At 39.9% G+C, this 19,711-nt stretch overlaps 1 protein-coding gene across 9 annotated transcripts in view; it reads right to left on the bottom strand.

Annotated features, from left to right (window-relative positions):
- NFIB (nuclear factor I B) overlaps positions 1 to 19,711 on the bottom strand; it is a 236,124-nt gene that overhangs the window by 181,308 nt on the left and 35,105 nt on the right. The window lies entirely within an intron of this gene.

The raw sequence follows: 19,711 nt of genomic DNA, 5'->3' as shown, positions 1-19,711 counted from the left end.
GCTTATCATTACTGAGACCTTTCATTCAGGTCTTCTACTTTTATAACTGCTCTGATCTAACAGGGCAATTGATTCCAACATGCAATTTAACCAACAGGCTGGTTAACCTTAGATGCTTATTAGTAAAGGAACAATGCTTTCAGAATTATGCTGAATAATTCAGCCTTTCCAGTCAAAGCGCTTTGCTGGTAGGTGAGAACAGGATGGCGTTTAAGTCTCTGAGAACATTCTACCCATCTGGGGTTACGTGGCCCTGTGCCGCCTTTCCAGATCTGCTCTCTTCTGCCACAGAGCAAAGAGCTGGCATAAAACTAGCCCATACTTCTCGGATGAACCCTGATGAGTCCTCGCTATTACATGCCTCATGAATTCTCTTTCTGCTGCTGCTACCAGCAATGTATTTTTGAGTTTGCCCCGGATGTCTTACAGTGGAAACCATTCTAAACAAGAGTTTGCTGAACGCTGATGCGAACTAGGAAACTACTCTGAGCAACAGTCCCACTATTCCAGCTGTTTACTTTTCTATTACATCCTCATTTCCTAAATACTCTTTTTGGAAAGTTTTACACAGTGGCTTCATAAATCAGGTTAGTAAGGATGTCATTTAAAGCACATCACATGGAAACATTATAACAATAACAGACACACATGCACCTGTCTACGTGCACACTCACACACACACTTGCTAAACTTGAGATGAACCCCAGGACTAAAAAACATATCATCCCTAGCTCTTTTTACAACACCTTCTTTCTAGGATCTGCTTTCAGTCAGGGGCCCCTACAGAATACCAGTGCTTCCCCAAACCATGTTCTGAGGTGCATGAACTACTAATAAAGGTTCTATAAGGAAAGAGGGAGAGTTCTATAACCAAATTTGTCATTTTGTTGAGGACAAATTTGAACCACAGGCACGCAAGACTGAAGAGAATCACTTAGGTATTGTATGAACCCGGCCAACTATTCAACAGCCACATCTCAGAGTGATTTTGTGGTTCTCTGTCTATTCATTGTTACATAGAAAGCTCATGAAGCGATAACATTGTTTCTTTGTTTAAAAAATAAAAGGCCACTGAAAGAAAAGCCAATTACTTTTGATGGTGATAGAAATGAAGAGAAAGTGAAAAGGCCCACGGAAGTGGTGCTTCTTGCCCAAATACAGATACCCTGGGGAGGAAATTATATTCCACAGGGCTTCCTGTAAGTTGAGAAACTCAAGATCATCCTTGAAAAAAAATCTCTCATGAATGTCAAAAGTCTATCATGTATCAAAATGGTCTAAATGTGTAAGCATCATGGAAATAAACTGGACATAACTGTAGATGGCCCTGAACAAGGTCCTCTCTTATATATGATGGGAGAGAAATTTCTCACACAAGTGGGGGCCCACTGGCTTAGGCTCTAGAAAGAGGGGCCCAGCGCTATTGTGATATATTATGGTTGAAAGGGTCTTCTGTCTAAACGGTACTGATAGAAACCAGGTATTTTAGTTGATTGGGGCTGAATTTGAGAACTGAGCATCCAGTATCACCTCCGGGTTAGAGTTTAGCTTTTGTAGAAGAGTCTCGGATGGCAGTTTAAAGTGGGAGGCTCCAAGGGAACACACAGGGGCAGGATTGAACTGCTGGATCCTGAGAGGACCCACAAGACACTGGGGTAAGGAGAACAGGTAGGAGGAGGCACCGTGCACTGAGGTTAATGAGGGCCCACGGACTTCAGAGACATGGATCCAGTCACTTCCAGACCGTGAAAGCTACAGGCAATGGAGCCTGCAAGAGAGCCCTCTGGCCTCCTCCTGAACAGCTCCCCTGGGCGGCTCAGCATCCATATGATCGCACCCAGGGTCCAACTGAGGGCAGACTACAGATCACCCCAGACATGAAGAAATGTGTCCAAAGTCTTCCAAACAAAAATGCTGCCTTTTAAAAATCATGTAAATGTCCTCCTAATCCATGTTCTTATTTAATTTATGTAGCTTTTGTAAAACTCTCTACTTGCTTTCTCAAAAAAAAAAAAAAAATTTTTTTTATCGGGCTCCTGGAAGGATGGTCTAACCTTTCCCCAAATCTTCCTAAATCTCACGGTGCTTCAAACACTAGGGACGTTCCCATCTTCTCTACAGAGTTTTGATTTCATGCATGGAAGACAGCATTTAGCAGAGTCACTAGCATGCAGATACATGCTGTCAAACTTTTCTGGCTGCACAGCTAAGGCAACATGTAGGTGTGTGAGTTGAGAACATCTAGTACTGAGACTATAGCTGATTTCCACCTAGAGTGACCAGCAAAATGTACACTCATGCAAGAGAGCTCAGACCCCGCCACCTGGAAGACCAATCACAGATTGGTCAGCTTCAGGCATAGGTTTCAGATGGAGTGTTGCAGGTATATCATATGGCCCCATGAGACCTGCTCTTTCCAAACTTAAGGAAATCAGCTCAGAGAGCCACCCAGATGGTGACAAGAGGGAGCCTGTATCATTCATCCCTGTTTCTCCATCAAAGTACATTTTGCCCTTTTAATGCCAATGAACACTTGGCTGTACTAGACTGGTGGGATCAAGGAGAGGAAAGGAAAAAAAAAAAAGAGCCAAGACAGCAGAATTTAAGACTAAAAAGAAAACTTGATGAAGGGGAAGAAAGAGAAGGAACTCAAAAGCAGCCACATCTCACACTCTTATTTGAAAATAACTATAGACCATTCACATCACGTCAGCCCTTAATGAGGTGGTTTAGCTGAGTTTATCACATTTGTCATTTTTCCCACATCTACTCAGTTCACCTCCATGAATCGCACCTGCCTGCCAGGGCTCCTCCCTCTTGTCGGCCTCCCCACCGCGGCCTCCAAAACACAGGCCACCGATTTGATGGCATATTCCAACCCTGGCTTTGATGAAGAGGGTCAGTTTGGCACACAGGTGATTTCCTTGTAGATTAAGAACATTTACTTTCTTCCTGCTGGATCCCTCCCAGAGATACCATCAAACCTCTACCTACGCAATTAGTTTTCACAGGTGGCTGTTTTGCCTCCAGTAAAACTACTTTCTTTCTCCTTCTGCAAGTCAAAGCAGAGCGAATGCACATGAAAACATTTCAGATATGAAATAAACACTTTCATAAAGGCAACTATGATGCAATGCACAGTTCCTGACTGACCCAAGTCATGGAATGAACTCCACACACGAGGATCAAAGTTGGGGGGAATCATTTCTGGGAGAAAGGGCAGAAGATTTGGAGGAGAGAGCAGGACGAAGAGAAAGAGGGCTGGAGATAAGGAGAGGAAGAAAAGCCACAATTTATGCTGGTTCATAATCGAAAGGGGTTTTCCGAGGACTTTTCTCCTTTAGCAAACTCTTCCTGTTGGAAGTCTGTACTCACCGTACACAGAACTGAAAGTGGGGGATAAAAAAGGTGTTCGTGTACATGAACAGCAGTGGCTGATGAGGTGGTTGTTTGTTTCTTTGTTTTGTTCCTGTGGCACCAGGACACTTGCAACACGAAACTACCACGTTTTGAGATGTTGTTGTTTCTCTGGTCCTTTTTCTAGGAAAAAGTTCCAATTTTTGAGGCAGCCATTTCCACAGGAAAAAAGAAATTCAATGTCGACATAAATCCCTTGAACTAAACATCTGTTTAAACTGTTTCTAGGTCAGGGGTCTAAAACTGTGAAACACCAGGGGTGCAGACATGATTTCTTTCCCAAGGCCTCCAAGTGCTGCGGGCTGCACATCGTCCGCAATATTGTTTAAACATCTGGCCTGCTTCCCCCAAAAGGAAAGGCCTGATAGGGTGCGTTGCTGTGGCTTTTTGTTTTAACCTATAACACAATTTTGTTACTTGTGTAGCCTCAATATAAACTACAGGTAGACAAGGTGTATTTTTCCTTTAATGTATTGTTTAAATGTTTCAGGGGCATCCTGAACAGCAGAGGAGATTTGTTACACAAAAGCTGCAAACTCAAGGATGACCAGGAAGAAACGGTGGCCATCAGTTCTTCCCCGTGCAGAAAAACTCTTCCAGGATTTTTCTTCCCCATGATTCTCCTTCATTGCTCTGACAAAATAGAGCAGATACCCTGATTTGAAGTCAATTTCTATACCTGTATTTGTATATGGAAAAAAGACTGTGTTTAAAATATTAAAACATAAACTCACTCCAAAAAGATGGGGGCAGGGGAGAGGGTGAAGAGGGAAGAGGGTGGACTTGTGGACTGGCTTAAACCCCTGATATCTATGGAATTCAGCACTGGTGCCATTAAAGGGAGCTGAGTGGCAGTACACAGGTTTGCCACCCAGATTCCTCATATCTACAGCTCAAATCACCCAAAGAATTTGCGTTATGGACTCATTATGGAGAACAATTATGGATCTCAGTGATTTCAGATCTTAGGGAGAGCAAGAGGGAAAGTGGGCTCCAGACAAATGGAGTAGCCCGTCAGCAAAAGTGAAAGCGAACGGTGCAAACTATGAGCCCAAATATCAGAGTCTGTGCTCGGGCTCTAGCAGCTACTCATCCCCACCCCCCTGAAGCCTGTATTGCTCCTCTGTCAGGTCTCTGCCCCTAAACCATGCTGGAGGTAACAAGGCAACCCTAAAGAACACCCAGTTCATGTGAGAAAGAGTGATTTTGCTGACGTAGGGCAGAACACTAGTCCATGGTTGTCAAGTATCATAAAGGGATTAGAGTTTTGTTTTGATTTATTTTAATGTACAAAGGAAGAAAGGAGACAAACTTCAAAGGGTTTGCCTCTGGCCCAGACTTCCGGCCTCAGGGAAACAAATTTGCCAGTGAACATTATAGAAATATAGAAATGCTCATTTAAAATTAACCAAAAAAAAAAAAAGATATTTCTACTAAGACTAGATATATGTTACATTACAAAAAGTAGTCAAAATGCTTTTTTCCTCCCTCTCTGCTACCAGGAAAGGTAGTCATCACACACTCCTGCCTTATTCCATCTGCCCAGTCAACTGCCATTCTTACATCCAGGGGAGGCTATTTCTTAGGTTATACTTAGGTCACTTTTTCAAAATTCCAATGGATGTGCCCAATAATAATGTTTTTAGGAATAAAGAAAGTAACTACAAGAAGTTAAATAATTATCAAAATAGAGAAACCAAAGGAACCCCTAATGTCTGTGTACTTAGGAGCAGTTAGGTGAGAAAAAGACATATTACTGTGGTTTCTTCAGAAAAGTAAAAATAATCAGCGATGAGTTTTAATGTGTCTCAGAATTATCCAGTAAATAAGAAGACAAATATTTTCATTAATTATTCAAAGGCTCTGTTCTGCTATGTCTTATCCTACAACACTATAGAGATACTCTTTCCTGGCTATGTTTTATTTTCAAGAGACAGTATTTCTAGGAGATGGAGAAGAAAAGAATTTCAAACAGTCCTGAAAATATAAATTTTTAAATTCCAATCAGAGGATGTTAGAGCCGGTAAGAAACTTAAAAGGAAATCTGGGCTATCCCCACACCTAAGGCAAAGCCACACCTAGAGCAACCTAAGCAGATAATCATCTAATCTAATTTAAAAATAAATCAAGTTCCATAAATTCCCTCCCTAATGCATTCCTGAGCCTAACACCCTTCTACTCATGAAATTTCTTTTCAAGCTACAGCCTAAGCACATTCAGTAATCGTTAAGTGAATAAAAAGACAGGTTTAGTGGATAACATGAGAAACTCTGTAATATCACTCATAAAAATTACTGGATCAGAACTGATGTATTTTGGCTAGGTATATGTGGGTCATCCCAGCAAAGTCCTTTGGATCAGGATTCAGAGCAAAGGCAGATGCTTCCCACTGTGGATTGGACCTTATATCATATTTGCAACTAGGAATATCTCTCTATCTACAAACCACAAATAGTATCCAGCTATGAGGGAGATATTATGGACTTAATATTTGTGCACACCACACCCCCAAATTCATAAGTTGAAGCACCAACCCCCAATGTGACTATACTTGAACACAAGACCTTTATGGAGGTAATTAAAATTAAACAAGGTCACAATGGTGGGGCCCTGATCCAAGAGGATTAGTGTCCTTATAAGAAGAGATACCAGAGCTCTTGCCTGCTCCCTCTCTCTGCCATGTGAGGACACCATAAGATGGCAGCCACCTATAAGACATGAAAAGAGGCCTCAGAATGAAAAGTAACTTGCTGAAACCTTGATCTTGGACTTATTGGCATCTAGACCTGTGAGAAATAAGCGTGTGTTGTTTATTCTCCCAGTCTATGGTATTTGGTTACGGCAGCCAAGGTGACTGAGACAGGAGGCATATCATAACCACCCTTAAGTGGACTACATGTCCCTCTCTTTAGACACTCATCTGTCCTCCCTGACATCTCTGAAACAGCATTCCTCTCACGTTTAGGATGACTCCTTCTAGCTTATTTATTCACTTACCAAATGTGTATTGGGCACCAGTTATGTAGGAGGTATTGAGCTACGTGCGAGATACCTTTGTGAATGAGTTCACAGGGCAGTAGGGAGAAAAAGAATGAACTGAGCAATTCTAATATTCAGTGATAAGTCCTACGACAGGGAAGTACAAAGTGCTGTACAAGCCCAAAAAAGAAGCAACCATCTCAGACAAGGGGGATCCACCTACTGCAATATAAAATGTCTCAGATGGGCCCTGAAGGATGAATGAGAACTAGTCAGCAGAAGGATGCAGAATGGGGGTCTGGGTGTGATGACAGTGTACATATATGCTGCAGGCTGGGAGAAGTGCGCTCCTCTCCCACTCACTGTAGACCTCCCTTGGGGATCCATCTGCAGCCCTCAGATCTTCTCTGGAAACAATTTCTCCCTTAATTGCTCCATTTACTTCCAAGACTTCAATTACACTCAAATCTGTATTCTTAACCAGAACCCTCCTCTTGTGCTCTAGCACTCTTTTTAATTGACTGTTCATCATTTCGGCAGGGCATGTGACCAACAGCTTGTCTAAACTCCAAGTTATGACCCCATCCTCAGATGTGCTCTTCCTCTTGGATTGCCCGTATTTGTGAATAGTCCCAGGCTTCTCCCAGTGGTAGCCATCTTCTCCTCCTCCTCCCCTGCCCTCCATGTCCATCCATCACAAGCTCCCTTTCCTCAATATCTCCAGAACCTGCAGTCAGATCCCAAGCATCAAACCTGAAGATTAATCTTTATTGATTTACCATTACAAATAATGATTTAACATTTCACTTAATCCAAAGCTGCAAAATCCACAAATGAAAACACAAAATCCAAGAGCTAAAGGCAGACAGGAAGTGGAAGCTGCTATCATAGACTCCAAACAGAGATAAACAGACAAATGAACACAGATTTTGAGCTCTGAGCTTTCTATCACACAGGGAAAAGAGGATGACAAGATTGACTACACAATTCTCATCATAGGATGAAAAGAGGCATGCCAAGGAATCTGTTGCTTATAAGGGATTTCTCAGAGACATAGACTACTAGAGTGTTGAACAAGGGACACTGAACATCATAAAAGGAAAAAGCAGTCTTTGTAAAATAAGCAAAGATCTTCTACATATAGATCTCTTACATATAAAATATTTCTTAAATATTTCATTTAAAGTGAAGCCCACCTAAAGTTAAATCATGATTCTGCAAATGCTCTCTATACCGGAATACAGTGAAATGTTTCTTATAGAGAGGTCTCGAACAATCATGAAAGCTTCACCTGTCCCTGAGACCATCCCTGTAAGTGTAAATGCCTCAAAGGGACTTTTAATGAAAGGTAGATTCATCACTGAGGACCCAAATTAGTACCCAATGTACTAGGATACTAGTCTACCTCTCATTTTTTCCTGTTTCATTTCCTCACCAAAGCTTTTCCAGAGGACCTTAGCTAACAAAGACCCCCCACACTCCAGTTTAATCTATATACTAGCATCATATCATTCTCTTTGTCTCCTCAGAGCAGTTACCACAATCTGAAATGACTTGTTTATTATTTTGTTGATTTGACCTGTTCATTCTTCCTCAACATAAGGTAAGCTCCCTGAGGGCAGAGCTCATGTCTGTCTTGTTCACAATTATATCCACAGCCCTTAGAAATATCACTGGCTTGTAGCAGGCGCTCAATTAAAATTTTTTAAATTATTGAAATGAATAAGGATGTAGTCTATGTTTTCTGTTTTAAATCTTTATATGCTGTACCCCATGCATATGGAGAAGGCAAAGAATATTTTATAGGAAAATGTTAAAGCTTGACTTAAAAGGTCCTCTTCCCCTGATTCCATTTTCTCCCGTCTCCAATCCATCTTCCATTTTGCTGTCAGATTTGTCGTCTATAAGACAATCTAATTATAACTGCTCAAAGACTTGTGAAGAGCTACCCACTGGCACCTCTTCATCGTGGCAACTGAAGCCCTCAGCAGCCCCAATCTTTCAGCCTAGTCTTTTACAAGTGTCTTCACTCTTCCCACATAAGCTAAATCTACACACCATCCCCCAGTGATTCACGCCCCACAATCATCAACATCCCTACCCATCCCCAACGACTTACCTTTCCTTGTGCTAATCCCAGCATCCAGGAGCCCCTCTCCTCACATTCCTGTTTGAGGGAACTGTGCCCATCTTTCTAGCTCATTTCTTGAGTCACAAGAGCCTTCTCCGGCTTCTTGTGAATTACTCACTCCCTCCTCTCTACCCCAACAGCACTTTTTATCTATCTGTATGGCATTGTCTACCATCTGTTCTATACGATTTAGGTGGTTGGTTTTATGTTTGTTTCCATATCAGATTATAAACTCCCTGAAAACCAGGATCAACAGTTTATTGGTCTTTATACTTCCCCAATCGTTAGCACACTGCTAGGCATATAGTAGGCACTCAACAAATGTTCATTAACGTAACATCTGCATAATTAGAACAACTCAAGAGGCATTGATGGTGTCTGCTCTGGGTTTCAATTTTACACAGTTGAAGGCCTGGGTAGAGCACCACCATTTACGAGATTAGAGGTAGTATTAATGTCCACTTTACTAGCTAATGGATTTCAATTGTGTACAGTTGAAGGCCTATGCACAAGGAAACCATTTACTAGATTAGAAGTGTATTAATGTCCACTTCACTAGCTAAAGTGTCATATTAGTAATTGTTGCATGTTGTTCTTCTGTTGTAGAAAAAATTACTTAAGTTCCAGGATGCAGATATGCATTTTTTTTCCCTAACAATGACTCACATTACAAGGTGCTCAGCTATATTAAAAATATCTTTAGAGCCTTTGTCCACAGACTGAACTTTTACTTTTTAATCTGACATCACATATAACACCATATCTCATTCTGCACAGATTTAAAATGATTCGGGGGCTTTATCAGCCACATTTGCTGATAACAAGACATAAATTCTTCAAGTTTGGCATCAAATGTAAAACCAGTTTTTTTTTCCTCTTTTTTAACATTAAGAATTCTGAAAACCTTACACTTGAAGAAGTTTAATAACTCTAAGTACAAGGTTGAGAACGAAAGTTGTGCCACTTCTTCACTGCTTTCAGTACTGCTCCCCCACCAAGCTTAAGTCTGCCAAATTACAACATCATTTCCAAAAGTACTAACAATCAGCAGAGAGAGCAATGAATGAATTCGCCCATATGCATCTGTCAGGCTATCGAGCGATAAAGCATACAGGCTAAGAGAACGGTATCGAGACATATGTGTTCTTACCATCTGCACACAGTGCAGCAATGCATTTCATGCACATGACACGTCTGAAACCTAATTTTACATATAAAGAAGAAAAGCATTCATGCCCTCCCTCAGTACAACTCACGTCACATCAGTTTCACAATTGGTGGCTTTACATCACTTTATGTTCCATATGTCTGTATATCCAAAATATGTTTCCTTGTGACAAATGATGCAGACGTAGAATCAGGTATCTTTTTTAATCAGAGAGGATACTGGCTTTAATCTTATGCTAACAAAATCTCAGTCACACTAAAACAGAGTATCAGGGAACAGACTTGTTTGCCTTCTCAGAACTCGTTAATTTTTACTTTAATCATAACTCAGAAAACTAAAGAAAGGAAAGGAAGTTAAACTGCATAAAAAAACAAAGTGGCAAGCTATGTATATTAATTCTACATTACATATTTTGGAAGGGCAATTCATTATTTATACAGGTGCTACCTGACCTCTGTCCAGGGAGTTATTCATTTTAACCTATTAATAAGCACACTATAAACAACAATGAAAGTTACGTGACCTTACACAGCTGTCTCAAGCCACTGTACTTCCATCGTTAAGGAAACTGTTAGATGACCCTGTTGTCAGAACACACTAAATCTGTCTGAATAAGGGAAAACAAGACTTTTTCTCCAAAGGATAAAGCAAAACTCCTGGGCAGAGTTGCTGTTCCCACTGTACAGCTACCCTTGTTATTTATCGTTTACTATTTACCTATGTTTCTCGTATAAGCATTACAGGAAGCTTTTATGCTGCTTGTGGCACATAATCAGTTGCTTACTGCCAAGGGAAAGACTTTTCCCCCAGAAAGACAATCTGTGCACACACTAATTTGAAAGACAGGATAGGAGCTGCAAGTGTTTTAATAGCCCATTATCAAAAATTATCCCTTGGCTATAAAATCCCCAGACCATTGGCTTGAGATCAGCTCAAAGAAAAATGAGATTACAGAATTTAATCTAGTGAAGGGGAGTGAGAGATGAGTTTTAAAAAGCCTTAGATCACCAAAAAAAAAAAAAAAAAAAAAAAAAAAGACAGCGGACAGAAACGAGATCAGCTTAGATTAAACCTTCCACATGTTTACCTCATACAAATCTGACATGTTCCAAGATTGATTTTAATTTTTAAAAGTATGCTGTTACTTTGCAACATTTTAATAAAGAGTGGGGAAGGTTCAGAAAAAAATTATACGGTGAGGTGATAGGACACAAAACAGCATTTTGTCTTAAATTTGCACAATCTAATTTATAGCAATAAGGCAGAACCTATGAGTTCTGGTAAATGTCAGGGCCGTCATGTCCATTACATATGTGGGTAGGTATGAAGCAGAGTCTCCGTAGGCCCTTCAAAAATTGCACACAGCCGCCCTAATGCAAACCAGAAGTCTCCGACTGCTGGAGGAACCCTCGGATTAATTCCCATGTGGCTATTTAGAGAGGGTCCCCTCCAACCCCACCCCATCCTCATTTCTGTACATTTCAAGAAACCAACAGGAAGCCATAAGCATGGAGGTGGCTCATGAGAAGACATCTCCCACCCCAACAAAATCTGGTCCAACCCCTGTAAAGCAAGCAAGAGTCCTGTAGAACCTCCCTCTCCCCACCACAACCACCAACCTCTGCTCTCTTACATCGCCTCCCCCTTCTCCTCCCCCCTCCCCTCCCCGCGAGCATCTGCCTTGCCCAATCTCGCCTGGGCCAGCTCCAATAACAACATCTGCTTGGCAGCTTTTCAAGCCCACGGATAGTTATCTAACGGAGGCTTTTGTGCTGTACTGTTTATTCTATGTGAAGAAATGCCTCCTTAGTTGAAAGAGTACTTTAGAAAAACTGTGCAGCTATTAGCAAGTGAAGCACAAGGCTAATAACCCCCACCTGCTCATCAAATTAATTATGACATCTGAGTCATTATAACTCAGAAAGAAAACACGACTGCAGATTTGTCACATGTAGGAATAAACATGTATTAGGACCAGAAAAAAAAATCAGACCAAGAGACTCAGCTGGACAAAACACATGCTTCCACCTTGCAGGGACTGGAAATACGCACCCTATCTTCCCAAGTGAACTGACGAAAACAGATGAGTGGTTGGCCAGACAGCCACACTAATGTTAAATGGAGCAAAATGAGGTAAAGTCAGGGAATATGGAACCTCAAAGAGACCACTTAAGGAGTCAATAATAATTTCTTTAAGCAAACCAAAACACAATACAAAGCCATCTCACCAAGGAAACTATGCTGTTCAAAATGAATGTGACCCCCGTCACTTGGTCCATCTTAAGTATACTCTCAAGGACCCAGGAGAGAGAATTTTTCTCCCCTAGGTACAGCAGGATATGTTAGCAATGCTACTAAGAGTCAAATACATTCCAGATGAAAATAAAAACTTGTCATGCAGTTATTTAGCATTTCCTAGTTTTATGAGTGCATAAAACTAGCATTGTTAAAAGGCAAACTCTGTTCAGTAGCCACAAAAAATATTAAAATTTAAAGTCAGACATTTAACATCAGACCTCATAGTCAATAGTGTTTTGCTAATATTTCATAGTGGCAAGTTTTCAGTATATTTTTTCAACAAATCTAAAATAGCTAGCAATCTCTTATTCATTGTATATATTTCTGGCATTTGCAATGATAACGTACCTTTTAAAATATCTTATCCCCAAATTTTTAATCGTGATTTAGAAATAAGTGCAAGTAAATTTTAACAAAAGTAAAATTGTTTTAAATAGAACATGAATTAATAGATGATGACCCATCCAATACAGCCATGACATATTCTTTGCCATTATTTTAAAAGAAATAAAATCCTGAAAAGACATTTGCATGAATCGCAATAAAAAGCACTCTCACTTAAATACTGGTAACTATAAATGCAAAGCCTTTTCACCTTTCTGCTGTATCTTTATTATTGAAAAAACTTGTTTTATTTTTTTGGAGTCCTCGTGCTGCCCATCAGAAAACACAAATCCTTCTTTAAAAGCATATTACTATCTTGCTAAATGATATTAGCCTATTACATTTTATATTCTACCTCTAGGAAAGCCATCCCATTGTAGCAACAGCTATAACCAGCTCTGGCAAATAAAGTTCTTTTCATTCTGTTTTATAAGAGGCAAGCACCACAGAAGAGTTCATTTTAACACAGGACACATTAAATTTATAAACCCTTTGAGGTTTTAATATAAAATGAAAGCAAGTCTCAGGAAGCAATACAATTTGTTTTTTTGTTTTCTTTTCTCTCTCTCAGCAAAACAATTTTGTATCAGAGTCCAGGGCTGAGCTGATTTATGTAAATGTGTTACTGAACCTCAACTTAAGATATAAATCCAGAGCAAACACAACAATGGCAATCCTGACACTCTACTTTGCCAAATCAGAAGATTTAGTCAGCCTAGGCTAAAAATGAATTAAGATTATATGGAGAGTGTCAGTCCTAAGTCAAGAAAACATGCATGGCCAGAGCAGGCAGGGAGATCACTCATTAACTAGTCAGCGATGCTACGGAGCTGTTGCGCATCTGGGAAAACACGTTCCCAGTTTTAAACTCCACAGCAAATCAAGGCACTCTTTTTAAATGGGTCCATCTTCTGGTTTTTTCCACATCATCAATCCTGAAAAGAACCTAGGCTCTCTGTTTATCATCCGCATAACTGTCCACATATTTAGCTGGAATAGGCCTTGCGTCCTTAAAGGTAACATGGGCCAATGCCCCAGGTGGAGAGATGGACTCAGGGCTAGGAGGAGTTAACGCCTCCCTCCTGAAAATAATCTCCAAGTTGCTTTTGAACAACTGTTTCCCACAATTATCAAATTCTTTTACCATGATAGGTAACAGTTACGTATCGCAAAGAAGTATGATTGCAGACTCTGGCAGCAGATTTCTGTCTGTGTCTCCTGAGACACACACACACACACACAAGTTACAGCCATGCTGGTCAGGTATGCTGTACAGAAGTCTGTCTGGCCAGGCCTGAAAAGTCAACACGTTACGTTGTGAAAAATATCCTTAGCAAGTATCAGTATCTGTTGTCGGTTGGACTCTGCAAATTCTAAAGGCACGCCAGAAAGAGGGCTACAGAAATCCCAGAAGGCCCCAGATCACGCACAGTACAGGGATTCTCGCAGCCACTTAATCTCAGCACGCATCTCCACCCCTACTTCCTTCCCAATGGTATGTGGTCTTGAAAACACAAATGTTCACGTTTCCTGAAGCTAAGCTGCAAAGGAAAAGTCCCCTCCCAAGAGGCAGAGCTGCAGGCCTTGGTGCCCCTGAAATTGTTCACTCCAGTACAACATGATGTGACACTCACCACAATTAGCCACACGGAAACAGTCTTTTTTTTCACCTTGATGTCATATAATAGATAAGACCATGATTTGAGATTACATCAGTAAGCCATGTTATCTACAAACCAAGCATTTTAGAAAAAGTTTGTTAAGAGGGTCACGTTATTGCAAGGCTAATAACTTAAAGTGTCTAAATGGCTGGGGTTCCTCTAAATCTCATCCTGAGATACTCTACTGGTTGAAGACTAGAAAATAACAGATGCAACTGATTTTCAGAAATTAGACATTTTCACTAGTAGTTCTTCAATCTATCTATTCCTTTCTTCTCTCATTCTCTCCCCCTTCTCTGGCTGGTATTTTTCTTCCCTGCGTGCATACACAGACACACAACACACACATACACACACACACACACACTCACAGAGGAAGACATCCATTAATATTAAGAACAGTCTTCTGTAATGTTTTTCAGAATTTCTCAGGGGCTTAGGAGGGCTGCAGCCATGCCAAAATTACAAGCTTTTCTCTAGTCAGAAGGGATGTCTTTTCAAAGCCCAGCCCTCATTTTTCAGTCTGATGTAAGTAAATTTACCTCTGTGTGCTGCGCTGAGCAGCTTTTCTTTGTCGTTTTTGTTTTTCTAATAGCTGCTGCTCTGGCACAGCTATTCATTTCAAAGGGAAGTTAGAAGCATTCTTCACTCTTCCCCTTTTAGATTATTTGCAGTTACTGACTCCTCTGAAATTTTAGATTGGAACAGAAACCTAAAGTATGGCACCATTTGAACACAGCAAATCACCAGCATTCCTGGGATCACATTTCTCTAGAAAAAGTATTCAATATGAGACATAAGAATTAATTCTAAATAGACCAAAATTCACAAAATAAAGAGCGGGCAGTATCTTTAAAAAAAAAAAAAAGTGGGCCTCCTCCATTCTGATAGCATGTTGAAGGATAATAATATTTTCAAAACATTATTTAATCCCCACACGAGGTGGCAGTTATGTTTGTTTTTTAGCAAAATTAACTGATTTCTTGAGAAAATCAAATCAACTGTATTGAGACAGTTAACTTCTGGAAACATTGTTTCGGTAACCAATAAGAGACAGTGAAGTTCTGTTTCTTAGTTGATTTATTTCAAGAAAAAAGCCAAATCAACTGTCCCAGGCCACTAATCTGATAAAATCTACGATAAAATCCAGTGGCTGAACCATGGCTAAAAGTTCTTAATTCGTCCCTGCCTCAACCTATCCAGTGGGCCTTCGTTCACAATGGTAGACAGCACTGTTAGTCCTTTTGATGAGAGCTTACACGGACTGGGTCAAGATCGCCTCCCTGCGTGCTCGGGGGTCTGTAAATTCTCCATCTGTGTCACATATTTAAACGAGTAATCCAGAGTTCATTATCCTTCTGGTTATCTCATGCCAACTTTCTTATCAATCAACATTCATCTTTAATGAACACACTCGGATTCACAATGGCTTTGGGGTCTTCGTAATTGTCAGTCTCAAAGTTATAGTAAGAGAAATAATAAAGGGATGTCAGCGCTGTTGAAGTAAACACTGAGGATAAAGTACATGGGGCCATGGCAGGGAAACCCCGTCAGGCCAGAAAGACTCTCATGACTGCCTCCTGCGTCATGCCATTCACCAGCAGCACCCTGAAGAATAACGAACATGTATGTAAGTGAAAACCTTATTACACACTGGGACTTAAGGCCTCAGCATCTTAATTTCCTCATTGTGCATATTTATCTGAAAGGTCATGAGTATCATAGTCTCCTTCATTGCATACTAAGAAACTGGTGCAAAACTAAGTCTGTAAGAAAGGAGAAAGACACAAACTTCCTGGGGCAATTTTCAAATGGCACTACAAATAGATAAAGCAATAAGAACTAACTTCTTCTTCCCCTCCTTTCCCCACCCCCCATTTTTTTTGTTTTTCACATTTGTGTGAATTCAGTCACTTTAATCTATCTAATCCTATCATGCCTAATGAAACCAAAAGACTAAAAGTTGTTGATGTTCAAATCCCTACCAGTATACCACAAACTTCCTTAAAACTGGGGAGAATAAAAAAGAACTCATAACCGAAAATGAAGACTCTCTCAACCGTATACAATAGCTCAACCAATTACCAAGTTGCATCTGTAATGTGAGAAGACGCTTACAAAGAATTATATGGCCAGGTACTGCAGATTCACTTTTTTTGTTGTTTTTTAATTAAAAACAAAAGTTCTAGGTTTACCGTACTCAACTTTAGAGTATGAGATGGAGAGCCCAGCATTGATTTTCTTTCGATTTGAGCCATTTAAAATGCAATGGAAAAAACAGTTGGGAAAGGATCCCATACTTAATTCCAGCTTTCCACTACCTGCTGGGCAATGACTTAATGGTTCTCAGTTGTAAAATGGGGACAATGTCTATCTCACCTAATTGAGATAAATATTAAATAAGATACTGTAAATAAAAGACAAAAGGTGTAATTTATAAAGTTACTTTAAACCTCTTAATAAGGAAATACATTAACATAATCTACATGCAATTACCTTCACAGCAGTATGGCTTGCAATTCAAGGGATAAAGGGAGATAAATGACTGAAAGGGATGGATCTGAGAAGGCTGAGAGGTATAGTGTCCAGGGCATTACTTGCAGAGTCAGACAGGCTTCAGATTAATCCCGCCTTTGCCACCTCCTAGCTGTGTGACTTTGGGCAGCTTATGTTAAACTCTTTGAACTCTGATTTCCTCTTCTTTAAATGAGGAATAATAATGTCTATCTTGTAAGAGAAGCTGGAATGTTTAAATAAAATACTACACATAAAAGCCCCTCACTTCAGAAACTAATATTCATGCAAGGGGAAGTGGACCACACCAAAAATTTCTTATGGACTATTTGTCTTCCACATCTGTCTTGTTAATATAACTTCATGTAGTTACCTTCTAAATATCTTCAAGTATTCTGGATTAAAATCAGATTATGTGATTTTAAAAAGTGTATCTTTTCTATATCAAGCAGAAACCTGGCAAAGGAAAGATACTTTTGTAAAGGAATAATTTATTGACTTGGGAAATTCCTTTATGGTACTATGAAGAATTTTTTTTCTTCTAATGAGTTACTACCAGTGACCTATCTGTGAAAAATAAAAACTCAAAACACATTTCAATAAGATATTTTAACCTTCCTAAAGGATAAACTGTTTTATATGTTGTATTTTGGGGAGTTTTTTAAGTAATAAGTTTGTACTTAACCTGAAAGCAAAAGAGAAAGTAACTGCCCAATAATCAGCTTTATTTTTTGCTTTCTACAATTCAGAATTTTGAAACAAAGTCCTCAAATCCCTCTCCCTGGCAGAACTTATTTTAAGCATCTTTGGGCAATATGAATGTATGTGCACACATGCACACACATGTGCACACACGCAGACACACACACACACTAAAATTTTTGAATCAATAAGTCATTTGGAAGAATCTCCAGAAGTGTGCCGAGGCATGTTTTTGGTGTTTTGCCAAATTATGTGCTTCTGTTTGTGGCTTTCAAATATGGATTAGACAGATGCACAAGCATGTACTGCTTGGCAAGTAGCGACAATGGTCTAGTCTGAATTTAGTAATTTAAGCTTTTCATTAGTCCTCTTAGGTGAAAGAAAGAATTAACAACAACTTGTCTGAGCTCTATCTTTATATCCCTTTGTCATCCATTCTTGTTCACTTGCCATAGATTAGAAGCCAAAGGAATTTCAGATGTCCTCTGCAGACAGACCTAAAGCAAGGGGTTCAAACATCAAGTACGTGTAAACTGGAACCTGAACTTCTGTTCACTGTTACCCTAAAGCTATACCTCTGCTTTTCCAAACTCCCCACTGTACCTGAACATCCAATGTGGCTTCTTTTCCTGACAAAGAAACAAAGATAGAAATTACCTAAAGAGAACAGAGGTCACTTGAGACTTCTGTTTCTCATGTCTTCAAATTATCATACACAAAAGTAGACTCCTACATGACAAAGAGCTCACAAAGATGCAACTGTCTCTATGACTGTTTCTGGGAGAAGCTATGTCCTTACTGCCCTGTTCACACCACAGTCACTCTGAACTTCAGAGGTCAGCTTCTCAAGACCATGGAATTCTGTGCTACATTCAGAAACATTTCCAAAGCAGAGCAAATCCCCAGTTCTGTCATAACCTTCCTCATGACCAGTATATCTTTCTAATCAGGACCAATAAAGTAATCATCATAATTGTCAGCCCTTCTCCAGATCACCTCAGGGAACACCAAGGGACGTTCAATTGATTTGTAGTATTTGATGTTTTCTTCTGTTCGTGGGTAAGAATAATCCTGACATCTAACAGAAAAGTTCACAGGAACCAAAAGGTAAAAAAGATTAAATGCTGACAGTGGTCCATTGTTAATTGAGTCCCCTGTGCGAAGCTACAGAAAGATTAGTTTATACAGCTGCTGCTATTTGTCATAACATTGCTAACAAGATACATATGTTCCATCCAAGTCTGACTTTGGACCTCTAAACCTGGACAGTTCAATGGTCTGAAACACATGTGGAAATCAACAAACAATTCGTGGAGAAGGAAGACCAGTGTATCCCCTCTGGTTGTCTCAAGAGGCCAAGGAAAGAAAAGATGTGAGCCTCTGAGTGAGCACAGCCTAGAACATTCAGATTTGGGGTTTAGAGAAGAAAACATAAAACCAAAGGTAAGCTGGGGGTTGGGACAGGACCCTGTAAGGAACACTACTAAGGTGTAATGTTTGGACTGTGCAGTAGGGAATTCAGACCTTTAACCTCAGCGTGATTCCTAAGTGGTGACTTTCTCCAGAGAAAGTGAAAAACTGGGACTCAGAGAAAATACCTCCAGTCAGGGCATGAGGCTAAAACCATGCCCTGTATCCCTTACATTTTCCAGCAGTACAAGTCTGCTCTGCCTATCAATTATAGGCACACTGAGAAAAAAAAAATGTGTTAATTAACTTTAGATTTTTGGTAAAAGATCAAAGGGAGGCTAAAAATCCAAAATAGGCTTGATACAAAAACATTACCAATAATATGTATTAAGCAAGGTGTCAAGAATAAGTCAAAGTTCATGGTCTCAGGAATTTTTCATTTTAATGCACAGAGAGAGGGTAGACAAAAAGAAGTACATACATCTACATATATTTACACACATACATATAAACATACGAGGGTGGAGCACCCAATTCAGCTCACAAAGCCCTTCCATGCACATTATCAAAATTCATCCTCTGGAATAACTGTTAACACCAGCACCATTTTACAGATGGCAAAACCGAAGCTTAAGTATCAGTAACTGATAATGGAACCAAAAATGGAAGCCAGGTCTCCGATCATAGTCCTTTCTCCTATATTAACAGGAAAATATTATGTCTACTGATCCCCGTGAATGAAAGAAGTATATCGGGCCTGAAAACTGTGAATCCTATTTTCAGTATTAATAAATATATTCTCAAAGTTGTACCCCCTTTCCGTTACCTTTCACACAAACATTTTACCTAAGACTTGACTGTTAAGCTTGAGAGCTTATTGAAAACCCAAATATAGGGAAGCTGAGGCTAACAGTGATCAGACTGTCTCCACAGAGATGGCAGGTCAAAGGGCTTCAAGGACACTTCAAGGAAAGCGTTTTGAGGCAAGAGGAATTGAAACATCATACTTCAGTGAACAAAATATAAATCTAGTTTCATGTAAGTTGC

Source organism: Hippopotamus amphibius, chromosome 2 (assembly GCF_030028045.1).
Source record: "Hippopotamus amphibius kiboko isolate mHipAmp2 chromosome 2, mHipAmp2.hap2, whole genome shotgun sequence".
In the NCBI taxonomy this organism is placed as follows: domain Eukaryota; kingdom Metazoa; phylum Chordata; class Mammalia; order Artiodactyla; family Hippopotamidae; genus Hippopotamus; species Hippopotamus amphibius.
This window is presented reverse-complemented; position numbering and strand designations above follow the sequence as displayed.